Consider the following 16,862-nt stretch of genomic DNA (forward strand, 5'->3'; position numbering starts at 1 on the left):
TCAACGCAGAGTTTGTTTCAAATTACTGATTACTTTTAAGAGTTAAGAAAACAATATCAGCGTAGAGTTATTGTGTAAAAAATCTCGTTACTATGTATTCACCCTAGTCTACGCCCTGTTCCTTGTCTACGTTATGTCATTCGAACTCTGTGTTACCCACTCTTGTTAACATAATGTCATCCGCATTCTACGAACCCTGTGTCATTTATCTTTACTTCTACCGAAACCTTCCTAAACATGGACCAGCACTACAATACTATTACCACTCCTATTCCAAAATTATTCAAACCAAACGAAACATTGCAGCATTTTGATCTAATCGGTCTTTGTGACGGTCGAAATTCTGTACGTTGAACATCTTAATTATGATATTTCATAAACTTATGATAAATCATCCAGTTGATCTAATTTTTAGTTATTTATTTCGCGTTACTTGAGAAATATCACATATCGTTATCAGGGGGTCACTTCGTACAATCAGGAGTTAGATCGTAACAAATCCATTTCTATTCGAAAGATAGTTCGTTTCAGTGTAGATTGAAACTCCCATTTGTGCTGCAGTCTAGCGAATACCATGCGAATACAATTCTATTTAATACTAGACTACTAAACATGTCAATTTGATTCACGTATGTCGAATTTCTTCTTGAAGTTACATTATTATTAACAATGCTTTTGCCACAATTTTTAATCACAATTATTATAGTAGGATCAAGGCTATTTATATCGATAAATAGGTTTTCCCCTTCCCCCTCCAATGTTAAAGGTAACGTAGTATGTTTAAGTATGCATCGTTCTTGGTAGTTCTAATGATAACTTCTTTGAATGTCTGCCATTTATATAGCAATAATATGGTTGTTTTATGTTAAGATGATTTTGAAATATTTGCTTGAAAAAGCAACGAAGAATTTAGTTGAATTTTAATATTTCTTGGTAGTTCTAATGATAACTCTTTGAATACCTGCCATTTATATAGCAATAATATGGTTGTTTTATGTTAAGATGTTTTATGTTGAGATGATTTTGAAATATTTGCTTGAAAAAACAACGAAGAATTTGTTTGAAATTATTTAATAATCTAAATAGTTGGGAAGCAAAAACAGGTCTATTATGTAAAATGTCACCGTCCATCCTAATCTGCGTACTGTTCCTTGTATACGGTATATACGGTACGCCTTGTGTACGGTATACATCCATACTTTGTACCATCTATATTTGTTAACATTATGTCGTTTATATGTATGTGTGTACAAAATATTAGGTTGTCCCGAAAGTTTCTTTCGCGAGTTGCACTCAATTATTTTATGTGGTCGTGTTTATATAAATAGACAATCCAATTTCACAGATATTCATGTTGTAACAGTAATGGAGCAAAATGAATCGTGCACAATTCAGTAATGTAACATAAAACATGAAATATTGTGCATGTATTACTTATTAATAAAGCGAAAGAAACTTTTGGGACAACCTAATAATATGAGCGATGGTTTTATTTACTCAGAACCTAACGCACCTATTTATCGACATGTAAAGACACGGAAGAAAATGCAGAGGGTTATTATTAGGCATAGAAAGTAGGAAGTAGACTTTTAGGAATGTTGTAGGAAGTTTTGGGAGTTTGGATGAGATAAAAATTGTAGGACATAGATGAGACACGGTTCGTAAGGTATGAGAAAAATTGATTGTGACTAACGCTAAATACAGATTGCGGGTGCGGCGACTGGATTTTTGTGTGTCCAGAGATATTTTCTTAGATAAATAGTGTGTATCTATGCGTAGGATAGGTGGATATAAGACACTGTTCTTAAGGGAGTGGACGTCCGTGCCTTGAACGCGCTCATACGCACTCACACAGCTCCACATCACTGTATACGTACACGGAACTGCAAGGGCTTGCGTATTGTCCTATTTTTGTCTCGACAATGAAAATTTGAGACCTCTCAATAGTCGTTTCCGCTTGATAAATGTTCAAACTTGTGCGCAAGCTCCTATAGGTAGTCTACTTTTGCTTTTTTGTGTCATAATTAACAATATTCAGCAGCGTCCGTTTCAGCAGCGTTAGTTCAGACAACGCGGCAGCACTGTCGCACCACCATATTGCTTCTTTTGATCGCGAAATACTGCTGAATATTATTAATTATGACTCAAAAAAGCAAAAGTAGACTACCTATAGGAGCTTGCGCACAAATTTGAACATTTATCTAGCGGAAACGACTATTGAGAAGTCTCAAATTTTCATTGTCGAGACAAAAATAGGACAATACGCAAGCCCTTGCAGTTCCGTGTACGTATACAGTGATGTGGAGCTGTTTGAGTGTGTATGAGCGCATACAAGGTACTGGAGTCCACTCCCTTAACGTCGAGAAAGGAAGGTGTTAAGAAATGCCCATTTTTGGCATCGCCTGGAAATGAAAAATTCATCCAGGATCTTTTAGAGTGTCTCCCAAGGAACAAAAAATGTCGGTATCACTTTCCCGAGAAACGATGGGAAAGTTTTCAAAAATACGTTCAAAGTATGAATGTGATGATAACGGAACTTACGTATATTTTACATTTCGTCGTCTTCTTCTTCGGATATCGAACCGTCTTCGAAATAAGTTTTAAGGAACTTAGCTGGGAGATGAATTAAAGCTTGAAATCGAGTAAATCCAAAGTACCATATAATCATGGCTACATGGGAACAGCAACCAACAACGCGTACTCCGACTTTGCATCCACATGAGTATGCAAGTATGGTTTCCACTGCGGTTTTACTTTTATCAATTAGTACATATACAAAGTATTTTAAACTATTTGAATGTCGTGAATGCAGTTTCGTTTGAAGTAAAATGGCGTTAATTGACTCCACATCAATCTGGTATTTTTTAAAATTAATATTGTACGATGGTACTGCGACTTGAAATTCAAAATCTCCGCTGTCATTTATATCCACATGCGTCCCACATTCGTATAAGCATAGATCGTTGTAAGTTAATCTAGGGAAAAACTCTAATTCTGTAACTTCCATACGTTGGAATTGTGCTCGCTTTATATTCATATTTCCCGCGTACGTAAGTTCTAAGTAAATAAGTAAATATATAAGTAAGTTCTAAGTACGTAAGTAAATATACGTAAGTTCCGTTATCATCACATTCATACTTTGAACGCATTTTTGACAACTTTCCCATCTTTTCTCGGGAAAGTGATACGGACATTTTTTGTTCCTTGGGAGATACTCTAAAAGATCCTGCATGAATTTTTCATTTCCAGGCGATGCCAAAAATGGGCATTTCTTAACACCCTCCTTTCTACGGATGACAGAATAAATTGATTAGCGGCACGAATCAAGTATAAATAAGTGCCAGAAATGCGTAATATGCAAATAAACGATCATTTTCATCCAGATAAGGATTTTTCCCATCTTTGTCGAAAACGAAGGCTCTTGCCAGCTGAAGCTGCAGCATCCGTCTCCATTGTTGGCCGCGCGTTATCTTAACGAAACGGTCGGCGGACTAGCATCAATCACGTTATCTCTGTCGCAATTCCATAATCCTTATAATTAATCTGTCCCGAGGCGGTCCCGATCGCGAGTCCTGGGCGCATCCGTTAGACAGCGGACTTCCTTGACAGAGACAGAGCGCCCGTTGTATTTGCACCTTCGACAAAGATCCGGATTGCGCATTGAGACATTTCTGTCCGGCCGATATGGAAGATAACCCGTGTCCCGGTGTACGTTCGAGGTCAGGGCCCCGTTTCTTGGGTCAGATTCTACGGTCGGCCATCGTGTTGATATCCCCGAGATAGCTCCCATTGTTTATGGACACTGTCGTACACAGGTACGGGGGCCCAACGACAGTTCGGGGTCACTTCCTAGTGCCGTGACGTTTCACACCAGCGTGACACATCGTTGGGAGATTCTCGGGATTCAGTCACGAATTCGCGTGACTCGCGGAAAATCACCGTCCCAAACCATCCCTCCCTTCGTCCTAAGAGGTGGTGCCGTATCTTCTCCTTTTCTTGCCAACGGTGAGAAATCTAGGACAGAACTCTGGCGTCTCTTGGTAATTCATAAAATGTTAAGTTAACGTAATATTTTACACAAAGAGGAACTTTATCGAAACAAGTATACGAGATACTGTTTTGATACGACACGGACCGTCACGTTCCAACAACGACACTATTCCCGTTGACGGAACGTTCAGGTCGGTGTCTGTTAAGTGTGAATAGTTCCATTAAAACGCGTGTTTTAATATTTTTGTCGTGTCGTTGCCGGTCCGTGTCGTATAGTCTGAATCGACCTTTACACATCATACAGGAAGTTGAATGATGCCTTTCCTACGAAATGAAGATTTTTTTATCGCCGAAGAGTTGATCAAGGTGATTTTTAGGGATATCCAAAGACTTGAATTTCTTGTGTCGAAGAAAATTTTTCAAACAGAGAAATAGGTAATAGTCAGATGAGACATGGTCGGGAGAATATGGAAGATCAGCTAGAATTTTCTATTTAAAATCTAGAAGATTTTTGTGCACGAAATTCATAAGAAGCGTTTCATCAACCTCCAGAGACCTCTTCTAAGCTGACAGAACCAAATCAGCAAAATCATATCAGACTTATTGTTAGTGAAATATTTAGTACTTATTTTGTACTAATTTGTATCACAAACAATAATTTTGTACCTCGTACCATTTTCGAAAAAATCATAGCGCTGCTGGCTTAATATTAAGCGGTTTCCTTGATAATGGTAACAGCTACAAACTTTCTGTTGGTAGTACAAATTAGTACAAATTCAGCACTAAATGTATCCGCTTTTATTCTTTAATTTTTATTAATTTTGACGTTTGGTCCTGCTAGCTGAATATTAAGCTTTAATTTAAGAAAATTTCGAAAATGACAACCTTAATCTACCACTGAATAATAGGCCCACGATTTATCTAAGAGTTTATGATTTCAAATGGGTTTATTGGATTGTTTGTCATTCCTTAATACCATTTGATTTATTGGTACTTTCAGATAATAATCGTTTATAATAGCTTAACGGTAATTTGATTTAGCTTAGGTCAAATTGCTTTCCAGTATCCCCCGATGTGCTTTGCGAAACAAAATGAGCTTAAAATCGTAGAAGAACGAAGACAATGACTTTATGACTTCATTGAAAGTAAAGACTAAGTGCACTATTCAGTTGATGTCTGCAATTTGCCTACAAGATCGCGAAAACTGCTGGAAAATGGTGGCAATTAATCCAATAAATAAATTGTTTCGACATATATTGATACCTAGACTGCGGATCTTTATGCAAAATAAAATCTTCACCAACGTGACTACAAAAATTAAACTTAAATAGGAATTTATTTTATTCTGGAAATATTATAACATGAACTTTACTTTCAATCTTTTTTATATTCTTGCATATTGTTTGCATTTTTTAGTTTCTTGCACATTCAAATTTCCTATAAATGCATAAAGATCCGCAGTCTACTGATAACAAACAATGAATTTATTAAATAATAGTAGATTACTTATCTATACATGAAACGTTTCTAGAAATTTATTCCAAAAGAAAAGCTTCGAAAAGTTGTTGAAAAAATAGAATTATTTTATCCAATTTTAGTATTTATAATACAAATAACTGTAGTTTTGCCAGTACGATTATTTTTCTCCCTCAAATGCTGCAAATTCATTCAAATCGTGTCTAATTAAGATCAAATAGGATCTCAAGTGATCCCAAAGGTCATCTTAAGGTTAAGTAACGATTGATCCCTAACTTTTGAGTGCCGGTGTACCAAGGACCTTGCCGTTCTCTATATTTGCACAGTTAGAATATAAAATTCTCATTTCAACAATTACCAAGCTTAATCAGGGTTGTATTGTTAATTTATATTGTAGTTATTATTAAAATGGCATGATTTTCATTCTATCAAGGATTTTTATTTCACATTTCATCCAAGGACTAATACTGGAACACAGTGTTCATAAATTTTAAGTGAACCGTTCTCAAGCTTCGATACTCAAAAAATCTCAAAGTGCTCTGATCCTGGCAGGAAGCTATTTATTATCGTAGATCTTCGGTGTCTCGTGTATCCACTTAACACGATAACATTCGACATTCGGAACAGTGGTCATTATATAGTGTGTTTCATTTATCTAGCAAAGTAAATATCTCGTGACGCACTGAAGTTACGAAAAAAATTTATTTACAAAAATTGTTCGGTTTGTAGGGTACAATCATATGATGTAATTTTTTTCGGGTCTGGAATAGTAGGGAGGGGGGATTTCAAAGTCAAAATAAGTTTTTTAAATGGAACTATATATTTTTTTTTGTCATGGCCTGATAGCTTGTTTCGAAACGAATTCAACGGTATATCGCATTATTTAATTTGCTGTTTCCAAACGTTAGAAATTATATTATAAACTTGTAACATTTTGAGTAGGTAATGGTAGGAGATATCGGGTTGCCGCGGTTATTAGCTGTAACACTGTTGTCATTTGTTTTGATGAGTTGTGATATTTGGCTCGAGTCTCATTTATTTTAGTTGAGAAAGTGCAATACTAGAGATTAGTTCTGTTCGGTGCTTTCGAAATTATTGATTTCCATAAAATGTCCTTAACAGTTCAGGAAAATGCCGAATTAGTTCGTCTGCGTGGTGATAGATATTTATCCTATGCCGAAATCGCTCGGGAATTTCATAGATGGCATCCTTGTCAACAATGTCAACAATAAGAAACATTGTTAATTTATTCAAACAATTTCTAATGATATAAACTATAAATATTGTATTCATTTTTTTGATAACTTAAGATGCTTCAGGAGACATAAGAAGGTCGATCTTTGTTTGCAGTGTTGCAGCTAATAGCCGCGGTATTTCTTACGTTTGGAAACAGCAAATTAAATAATGTGATATACCGTTGAATTCGTTTCGAAACAAGCTATCAGACCATGAAAAAAAAAATATATAGTTCCATTTAAAAAACTTATTTTGACTTTAAAATCCCCCCTCCCTACTATTCTAGACCCGAACAAAATTACATCATATGATTGTACCCTACAAACCGAACAATTTTTGTAAATAAATTTTTTTCGTAACTTCAGCGCGTCACGAGATATTTACTTGGCTAGATAAACGAAACACACTGTAGAGACTTCGGTGAGCATTACCCTCGTGTTCAGGAGGAATTCTCACCATCCTAGAAGAACTCCAGCTACGTTGCGTCTGGTGTGTGTCGGTATCCTCGTGTACACATATCTGCCATCGCTTGCACGCCAACGTGTAAACAAATAGTCTGTATGCAAACCATATGGCATGTGTTCGTACACGAATTTCTTCTCTCTGACATTTGAAACGAGCGCCGAATCAGGATGTCGTCATCATCATTTACTCTTGGCCATGCCAGATCCTCTTCACGCGGCAGATAACTTTTTTGCTTCCTTCCTTCCTTCTTCTCGCCGCCCCTTAATCTGGTCTCTCTGTCTTTGTCAACATCTCCAAGATTTCCTCGACCAAGCCCTCTGCACATACATCGACCCCTCCTCTCTCCGACTGTGCCCCAGCGTGTCCCCTGTGCCATTCGTTTCGAGGAAATAGACTCGTCATCCTTTTACGACGTGCTAAGCAGTCGAGTAAACACGGCGACCTAAGTCCTCGTTGAAACAGGCTAGCAGATCTCTCAAGTACGAACGCGACTTCTATCTTAGCTGCTTTGCGTGATTTTCGTAGAGGTCTGCGCGACCAGGGTACCGTACCCCTAGTCTGGGTTAGGCCTGGGTGTACCTGGTCGCATCACGTGCGACGACCCTTTGGGACAAAAGACCTACGGATAATCGGGATACCTTCGAGTGGGACGACAGTGGGCCTCTATTTGGCCAAAGAACGCGGCGGAAGAAAATGTCCGCGAGCGGCAAGTGGCGTAGGAATCAACCTTGAAGAACGGTTCGCTTCTTCTCTCTTTTTTCGACGCGCGCACGGACACTTAAGCTGTGGATGTTGAATAGCCTTCGCCTTGGGGTCCGGGGCGGGGTTACCTTCGGTATGAATCCCGGTCGTTATAGACAAATGGAGACCAACGGTGCAGGAATCCCGTGCGCGTAAACCTATTCATCTTTGTTCGGGGGACGATGATGCGTATTTATCTTGAGGTCTGAGGGATTTCGATGGGCCCGGTAAATGAAACGGACGAAAAGCTCCCTGGGCGCTTAGTGTCACGGAAAATGAAGAATACGTCCTCGAGAGAGTGTAGAAATCAATCGTGATCGTGTATTAACTCTCCGATGATGGACAATAGGACCATCGGCGACCTATTTCTTAGGGATGTTTTATGGTAAAAGGAAATTGGGTACGATTCATTGTTTACGATGAACTCGAAGTTAGTATTTGTATAGTTTGATAATTTCTATAAGTAAACAAAGTGTTCCCAAATGAGTACTGCATTTAATCAATATTTATATACTTACGTATATTGCTTTGTTAGCGACGATAAATACCTGAGATGAGAAATTTCTTTGGAAACTAACCATGGATTCGTCTATGTTAAGCATTCGTGACTTACCTGAAACAAAAAGGAAAAAATTGTGTTACAGATAAAGAACAACAATTTTAGCTTCGATTGTAATTTTGCCAATTACCAAGACTAATTTAAATGTAAATTAAAGAGTTTTCAGGAACATATTAACCAGTTTAGTCGAATTTTATGGGACTGTAGATCTCGTTATAAGAACCATTGAACTAGTGATGACTTCAGAGCATTTAAAATGGTACGAACAAATTATTTTCAACACTGTTTACAACGTTGAAACAAAACCGAAGATATGACAATATAAAAATGTAATAATATAAAAACTCGCCATATATCTTCTTTTCAAATCGGATACAGAAGTAATTTCTGTACAGGTCGTATTCGATCCAACGTGTACAAACATGTGTACTTTTAGTGTAAGAGTTAAGCGTCACAAGACCCGACGAGGTATACGTAAAGCAACCTCCACAAATCCTCGACATCTTCATCCGAGGGATCCATATTCGAGGGGAAACCCCCTCGAATCGTAGGATGATAACGTTCGCGATACAGATTCTAGCATCCATCATCCCTTTCACCCGATCGGGTTTAGTAATTCGTTCCTGCCTCCATAGAGCCATCGACTCCTTCGCGTTTCCTGTAGCAATTTCCCTTGCGCAACCGCCAAGGAGGATTTCGTCCACGGGCCAAACCTTCCCTCGTCCTCTTCGTTGCATCGCGGCACTACGGGGCCATAAAAGTAAATCGGTGGAACTCTCGAAGGCCCAAGGGTGGAGTAACCTCGGCATAAATTCTGATGTTCTAGACCAGAGGTCGGAATTTTTTCCACGCGGCGCACAGTGTGATATTTCAGCGATCTAGCTGGACAAAACTTATGTGATCCAATATCTCGGAAACTATTAAGTGTAGGACAAAATTTTGTATTGGGTTGTCGAGAAAGTCATGACGTATTTTTTTTTTTTATTTTTCAAATATTATTTCTTTATATAAAGGACAAAGATCAATCAATAATATATAGCCCGTTTTGTTCGATAACCTTTTGCCACCGTTCAGTGAGTTTCATAATTCCTCGTTTATAGAAGGATCTGTATTTATCGGCGAAAAACTGACTAACGTGCTGATTAACAGCCTCATCGGAATCGAACGTTCTATCACGCAAAGAAGCTTGAAGAGCTCGAAACAAATGGAAGTCCGATGGCGCAAGATCTGGCGAGTATGATGGGTGTGGTAACACATCCCATCCAAGCTCCAGTAATTTTTTAATTATTGCTTTGATTTTATCATCATTAACCGCGACGGGTCTCCCTGACCGAGGAGCATCGCTGAGATTAAAATCACCAGCACGGAATTTCGTGAACCATCGTTGGCACTGACGTTCTTGTAAAGCGTTGTCACCGTAAACTTTACGCAACTTTTCGCAAGCTTGATTTGCGTTCTTCCCTTTATGGAAGTAAAACAATAGAATATGACGAAAATGCATAGTTTGATCTTCCATTTTTAATTTATCGTAAAATTTTCCAAACTCAACCAAATCGATCAGTCTTTTGTTTAGTACAAAGTTAGAGTTCTTAGTTGTCAAATGACAGCAATCGCGTGGTTGCAACTGATTCTAGTACTGCCAAAAGTAAACTAATGCCACCTGTTGCAGAAATGCGTCACGACTTTTCCGAGAACCATGAAAATTGTGTATCTTTCAACGACAAATTCACGTATATAATTAGATTTAAAAAAAATTTATGTTTATAAATTATGTATTAACATTAATACATTTTTACTACAAAATGTTAGTCAATTTTCACGACAATTTATGTATGCAAACTACAGATCAAACTACAGAATATGTATTTTCTGAAATTTTGTTTTCTTACATTATGTTAATGCAATAATGCGATAATGAAAATTATCCTATTTGTACTGTACTTCCATTCTGTGCGAAATGGAATCCTTAAACACGTATAATTTAAGAACTGGAAAACTTGTATGTTCCTGCTGTGTTCCAAGGGGTGTTCAACTTGCAAAATTAAATCTTTATCAAGCCACTTGTGGTGTCTTCTTAAAACATATTCCCTATTCCGACAATCTTTTTGTCATTTTATATTTTCATTTTGGAAGAATGGCCCTTAATTTTTTTAAAATTCAATTTCGGAATTGTCTTTGACATTATTGACATTCAATTCTTCAGTAATATATTCCGAGAATGTTTCCAAATTTTTAAATTGTGGTTCCAATTCTATAAGTCGAAAGTAGTGGAGCAACCGTGTTGAACTTGGTTTGTTCGGAATATAAACGCGATCGTCTCAGAAAATAAAATAATTCGAAAGTGTATTTTCTTTATTTTTGTAATAAAATTTTACATATTGTAAATATAATACCAATAAACAAGATTCCGATTTTCGCATGACTTGCGTTTTCTCAATTGTAATTCGAAATATTTAGATTTCAAAAGTTCTAACCTATCGGACTTAAAACACAAATAATTTTCCTTTAATTTGAGGCTAATTAGATGGAAAAATATCAATTACTCTTCAATGGAAAACGATTTGAATGTGGATAGTCGAAACGAGATGCAGTTCTCCTAATGGTTTGCAATTAAAAAATTGTCTACATTTGTCCACGTTCTGACTGCTTGTGTTCGATAGACTATGAGTCTAGCTTTATGAACAAACAACGTGCATCTCCAACACGATCAAATACTATGTTAAAAGTCTAATCATATCTCGAGAACAGTCGTTAAAAAACACGTTAAAAAAACTGTTACAAAGCTTTTGGAAGGCCAACAAAATGGATTTTGGAAAAAACAAAACGTATGAAAATATCTTGGAAGACATACAACTTCAATACATCCACCCAAATATCATTAGAGAATACTGGTACAATACAGTTGTGAATTGAAGTCAAGCGAACGATACGGGTCCATAGGATGAAACAATGTGTGGTCGAAGTTCAGACCCTATTAATTAATAACTATACCTTATTTTTTGGAATAATATTTACGTTTTCTGGTGAAATGGATATTCTATTTTTGATTTATAATATTCATAAACACATTTGGAACATTTCGAAAATTACCAGCTAGATCGCTGAAACATCACACTGTGCGCAGCGTGGAAAAAATTCCGATCTCTGTTCTATTATAGAGAAATGGGGCCAAACGGTGCGTATACGCGGTAGACTCTGCGCGCGCTTGCAGAAGCCACCGTCGTCGTTGCCTTTGTCCGACACCAAGAACACCGGCTCCTTTTGCCTCGGTTCCTGCTCCTTAGTTCCAAGGAGCTTTGCAGAGGAAGGTCACGTATACCTGAGGACGTCAACGTCGACCCAGCGATACTCTAAAGATTCACGAGCTAAAGTTCGAGATACCTTTTCCCGTATCCCCTTTTTATCTGGCTCCTGATTTTCCTCTTACTTCTTCGTTCCGTCTCGCGACGACTAAGCGCCCTGTCGAGTTTTCAGCAAATAATAGCCCCACTTGATTGTGAGTATCCCTGGATTTAGGGTGCCGGGGACACGGCGTTGTCACGCTCCACGCTTGTTCTGGATCGTTCGGGAAAGGTTCTCTCCCCATTGTGCGTCCAGATACTGAGGCAGCAAGGTATAAAAAATTATTGCGGACAGAAGTGCAGCGTTTTGTTTGCTCGCCATTGTTGGCTGGGGTTAATAGTTCGCGGGGTACTTTGTCGCTTCGGGTTTTTTTGTCGAGTGTTTTCGAACTAGGGTACTCGGGGTGCAAGGGGCACCGCGGCGTAACAGTTTAATGTCCATGAATGAGGGATTAGAGACGGTAATGATCGGTCGGGATCGTTCTCGGGTTTGTAAGCTCGAAAACAAGTTTTAGGGGACGGCTCCTGGCGTTCAGACTTTTTAAAGAGAATTCTCATGTGGGAAACTCATACACTCCATCGGGAGTCCTTCGACTCTCGGTAAATAAACTAACTTTGTTCGTGACCGCGCTTCCCTCTTCATTTTTTGTTTTGTATATACATGACTTTTCTTTATATTCTCACCCTCAATGTTTCTCAATCCTTATATCAGAACCGCGATTATTTATACAATTCTTCTAGGCGATTCTTAAATAAGAAAAGATACTGAAAAATGTTTTAAATAAAAGTTGCAGTCTTTTCGAAGATTTTGTGAATTAGTAGACAAATTCTCGAAACATTGCTAAATTACATTGTACAATAAAAATTGATAAATAAAAATAAAAAATGTCGAAAGTTTCATTAGAATCGACGACTGATGGCGGCTCGCCATATTCTTTTTTCATCAACGCAAAAGATTTTAGGGTTAACCTATACAAAAATCATATATCTATACATATAAGTAGACTGCGGATCTTTGTGCAAAATAAAATCTTCGCGAACGTGTCTACAAAAATTGAACCTAAATGGGAATTTATTTTATTTTACAAATATTATAACATGAACTTTGTTATCAATCTTTTTTATATTCTTGCATATTGTTTGCATTTTGTAGTTTCTTATATATTCAAATTTCCTATAAATGCATAATGATCCGCAGTCTACATATAAGTGTTTCACTAGTATATTAAAATTGCAAACATTCAAACATTAGTACAATTTTACTAAAACGAGTCAGTGAAAACATTTACTGGTAACTCTATACATTTTTCAACGAAAGTAAGCTGAATAGATCCGCAGTCCGCACAGATACACTTTCACTAAAATCTTTAATAAATACTCAATGCTGTTGGCGTGTTAGTTGTAATATATTTGAAGTCAAACGATTAGGAAAGATACTATACCATCGATCAAACTTTACCCACCTGAGGTGGGCCACTTCCTTCTCACATTGGAACAACAACCGGGAAGATTTCTATACCGATGCAGCGCTTTCGCAGTCACTATCGTATTCTCTGAATAGCTGTCCTCAGCTGTATATTAAGTTTTATTTTTATCCCCGAATAGTAAATTATATTAGGGGGATCAGAAAGTAATGTCGTTTATGCGAATGCAAATACTTGCTTATTATTTACCAGCTCACCGTGTACCAATCAATTTTTATCGATCAGGTATTGAAAATTTGCACACTAGATGGCAGAAGGTTATTGACAACGAGGACAATTACATAATTGATTAAAAATAAAAACATATTATAAATTTATTTGTTTGAATTTAATGTAAAAGAAATGACATTACTTTCTGGTCTCCCTAATAATTACCAGCAAGACTTTTGTATATGCAAGAGACATATCTTCGATTATAACCTGATACGATGAACCCTCCAGCCTACCGTATTTTAAGTGTGACGTCCTATCGGACCGAGGTAGCCTAGCATCGCACGAAAACTAATGAACAGCGTCAGTAACAATCGGACCATCGATACTTTTCCAAATCCCATCGTTCACAGATCGCCGATATAGCACAGGGGCTCGGCTGGAGCTCCTCGAACGACAAGAAGCCTCCATCGTTCGTCATTAGACGTCCAACTGTCTGTCGACAATACCGTCCACGGTTACAGACGTCCAAGAACGGTCTTCGGTATCAATCTTGCCGGTCTCGAAAATTCAAAGAATCCGTTTCTCCCATTGGAGATTCTCGCAGGAGCCTCTCCCGACCCGTGGTCTTTCTCGCCTCTTATTCTCTCTCCGCACCTTCTTTCAGTCTTCTCCTCTTCTGTTCGTTTCCTTTTTCTCGCCCCGTGTATGTACGCGTCTCTCTCTCTCTCTCTCTCTCTCTCTCTCTCTCTCTCTTTCTCTTGCCGCCGTTCTCATCCACCTTGGAGGATCGACCTACGGCTGTTCTTTTGGAAACCATATATTTTTCGTTTCACAGTTCGCGGTGCCGTTGAATGCCCTGCCTCCATTCAGACGAGGGTGCATCTCCGTAGCAGCCGCCAGGTATAAATTTTGGCGTTGGCCCGAAAGCGGGGTGGGAGCACAAGTGGGGGCAGATAAAGAAAGAAAATAAAAGGGAACGAGGGAAGAAGGAGGAGAAGATCGGTCCCATGGTAATCGATTATCTCCCCCGTATCCCCAGAATCCCATATAGTGACCGGCCCCCATGGCCCGAAGATTGAACCTTCGATAACCGGTGCTCCACTCTCTCTCCGTCTCACCCTTTTTCTCGCTCCTGCTTCCACCACCTTCTTCGAGAGACCTCGCAACCCACTCGTCTATTTTTCTTAAAGGTGCACGGAACACGTAATTTCGAGCGGTCTCGAAAACGAGTCGCGCTAATTAACTGACCGCTGATTTGGCACTTGCTATGGAGACGCTGCGAATTTTCCTATTTTTACGGAAAAATCGAAACTCCTCGAATTAATCTAGATATATAACTAACATTCTCTTAAGAGAAAGTACGAGACTTCTCGTAACATTTCGATACGGTTAACGGTTCCTGTACTCTTGTCGCCATAAGTCGTTTACACATGTAGAGCAAATTGTATGTTATTTTGAACAGTATAACATAAATAGTGTATGTTAAATTAATAAGAATACTTTGGTAATATCTGGGTTTTAAGGTGTACTGAAATTGGGACCTGTGACCTGGAGATTCTTCTTGTTGAGGAGTTTTTAAATGCCTAGATATTTAGATATTGCAACCCTTCAGTCGGAAATGCGATTAGATAATAAGGCTGAATTTTGTTCAATAATTTTTTTCAAATATTTGGTTACGTATGCATAGCTCAGGTACAACGCAGGGACGAATTTTGAAATCCTGTACATTTATTTCATTCAAATGGATCGAAAGGGTTATCTCAAAAACGTACAGAACATGCAAATGCTTATATTATAGCTAATAGTCACTGCTTTTAACATTTTAATTCAAACGAAGACCATTTTAAGGTTATAGTATTTTACATCGTTCAACTCGACTCGATGACAGTTACCCCGCTATGAAGTAAAAAATACCTGTTATCCTTTAAAATACAACTGTGACTCTTAAATAACTCATAATAAGTTGTAGTGTTTAAGATGCTAAAGATGACGATATAAACAGATCATTCGCTCGGCGTTTAAAAATAATCAATGTTTGTTTTTTAAATAATACCAGGCATTTATAACTTGATAGCGTAGTAGCTGATGGCAAAGCGAGTTCAATATTGTTCAACTAACAAGTGGCATGGAATTGGGATCAAGTTGTGACGCACAGTGGTTCCGATGGCCGAAAACCTGGCCAAAATAAGAAGGGGTTTTCGGATCTTCGTGAAACTTGGGAATTGGGGCGCAAATTACGAATCCGGTATCAGAATTTCGAAAAATTCAAAATGGCGGATCCAATATGGCCGACACGTATATTAAAAAGTTGTTACATTTTCATGAAACTTGGTATTTTATGGTTACTTGGGCCGCAAATTACGAATCTGGTATCAGAATTGCAAAATTCAAAATGGCAGATCCAATATGGTCGACATGCATATTGAAAATATTAAATTATTATGAAACCTTTATGAAATAGGATTTCTAGGTTTATAGGGCAACATAGTTAGAATAGATTGGTAGAAATAACAATAATAAATTAATGTTAAATTAAAATTAAGGATAATAAGGTTTGTTTTAATGCCGCGTAAACAATCTTCTTTTCCTTATAAGCATAGACTTTAAATTTAAATAACTTAAAATGGCGCAAATTTCCGCAAGTTTTCTCAATTGGATATCATACCTGACATGTCACGTTATATCAAGAAACTTGGCAGAGCGTGTCACTCGGTGACTATCATCTTTGTTTACCTTCCGATTCATCGAAGGATAACTAAAATTTATACCATATTGAGAAGGGAATTACAATAATGAATCAAAAGATATTTTACTTTGTGCTTGTGGAAAGTTTATGTTTATAACATCTACTTTTATGGTAAAATGATTTACATATGAATCTATTGAGGATAAACTTTCTGTGACACAATAAACATGCGCCACTTTTCACGATATCAAGGAGCATGAAATTTCGTCAACTTTGAACCTCTGTATATCAGTAAACGATTGGTATTTTTAAAAATTTCAAACGGCATTTAATGCACTCATATGTATACAACACACGCACAATATTGAAAAAAGTATGTTCGAAACTTCCAAAATTGCATTTTGGGCAGGCTTTCGGCCATCGGGACCACTGTGCGACGCTTGCTGACCGAAGGAAGCAAAATGCTATTCAACGTTCGGTAATGGTCCACGTTGACGAAGAGTCAACCCGTTAACTTCGTCTCTGGGAAAACCACTTTGCGTCGCGGAAGGCCAACTGCACCTCACCCCGGCGCCGGCGTTCGCGTTATTCAGTTTAAGGAGTTTCCTCGGCGGCCTCGCGTTAAACTCGTCAAGCTGTTACTTTCCTGTCGTCGCGTCGTTTACATACCAACTCTTGACAAGTTAATCAGAATCCACGTTGTGGCGGCGTAACAGGCGTAATATGATATC

General features: G+C 37.9%; 1 protein-coding gene across 1 annotated transcript in view; it reads right to left on the bottom strand.

Annotated features, from left to right (window-relative positions):
- Positions 1 to 16,862, bottom strand: part of LOC128882041 (ephrin-B2-like) — a 110,108-nt gene that overhangs the window by 46,167 nt on the left and 47,079 nt on the right. The window lies entirely within an intron of this gene.

Source organism: Hylaeus volcanicus, chromosome 1, assembly GCF_026283585.1.
Source record: "Hylaeus volcanicus isolate JK05 chromosome 1, UHH_iyHylVolc1.0_haploid, whole genome shotgun sequence".
In the NCBI taxonomy this organism is placed as follows: Eukaryota; Metazoa; Arthropoda; class Insecta; order Hymenoptera; family Colletidae; genus Hylaeus; species Hylaeus volcanicus.